A 1,381-nucleotide genomic window follows, 5' to 3' on the forward strand; every position below is an offset into this window, starting at 1 on the left:
CTTTAAATAACTGGGCTCTAAGAACAGACTTGCCTTGACTTCCTGTCCTGGAATCTCCAGCTTTGAGCACCTCACTCAGCCAGATGAGGGACTTACAAAGGCTGCATGTTGAATTGGAGTGCAGTAGCAAGTTTCATGTAATTTTTTTTTTTTTTTTTTTGGTTTACAACAGACATTTATTTAAAGAGAGGCCTCTGCAGAGAAAATAATTCTTAAATTGTGATTCAAGTTGAAACTTCATAAAAACATGCGAAGACCAGGCACATTCACAGATCTCAAATACAAGATCACTTCTTCATCCATTCTTCTTTCTCTTTTCTTTCCCAAATAACCTCTTTCAGATAGGGTTCAAGGTAGAATTTGTCCTCCTCCTCCTATTTTTTCCACTGTTCTTTAGGCAAGATCTGATGCCTCATGGTCAAGTCCAGAGCTCTCTCAATTCGAAACATTCTGTCGTTATAAAGATTCTCAGGAAGCCTTCTTATGGCTTCTTTTACATCTTCAGTCTCATATATTGTGTCATCTTGCATTAACCCCAGTTTGTTGAATCCTGCAGCATTATAATACCATTTTCGAAAACCATCCAGCCACTTGCTTGACACTGCAACAGCAGGTCGACCCACCATTTTGACCTGAGAGTGAAGTGCTGCCTTCTGGGTAAGTCCTCAAGTTTCATGTAATTTTTAAAGATCATTTGTACAACAATTTTATTGTGAAATTAAAAAAAACAGGTTTATTTTGTAATTCTTATCTGTAGTTCTAGGAATTGAACCTAGGGTTTCACACCTATTAGGGAAGCACCCAGCCATGAACTATATCTAAGTTTTTTTATTTTTGTTTTTGAGATAGGGTCTCTCTTTGCAGCCTAAGCTAGCTTTGAGGTAACTACATAGCTTAGTCTGGACTTAAATTAGTGGTTATTTTGTGTCTGCCTTGGGATTACAAGTAGAAATTTAAGCTTATGGTAAACTGTAAGAGAAAAGAATTCTGGTTATCCTCTATTTGAGTGTATCAATTGTTAACATTTTTGTCATTTATTACTTACTTTCTACATACATCTAAATCATCCCCTACTTGGAACCATTTGACAGTAAAGTGAAAGACATAACATCTTTCATTCTCTCTTTGAAAGCAAGAATATATCTTTACAACATCTATATATAATTCATAGACAATGCAATTAACCTTTCAGTTACTGTCATTGCATTCACAGAGAGTATAGTCATCACCTCCTTTATCCAACTCCAAAGCATTTTCATCACCCATCTAAAAACTTCCCTACCCTGGAGAGGAGCTCACAAGGCCCCACACCCTAACTGTGGTGCTAGGTTCAGCATCATTATGGGCTGAACATGTCATGCCCACACTTTCGAATGCATTG

At 37.1% G+C, this 1,381-nt stretch overlaps 1 pseudogene; it reads right to left on the reverse strand.

The window, feature by feature from the left end:
* Positions 1 to 287: 287 nt before the first annotated feature.
* LOC118590834 lies at positions 288 to 660 on the reverse strand (annotated as a pseudogene).
* Between the last annotated feature and the right edge of the window lie 721 nt (positions 661 to 1,381).

Source organism: Onychomys torridus, chromosome 9 (assembly GCF_903995425.1).
Source record: "Onychomys torridus chromosome 9, mOncTor1.1, whole genome shotgun sequence".
NCBI lineage: Eukaryota > Metazoa > Chordata > Mammalia > Rodentia > Cricetidae > Onychomys > Onychomys torridus.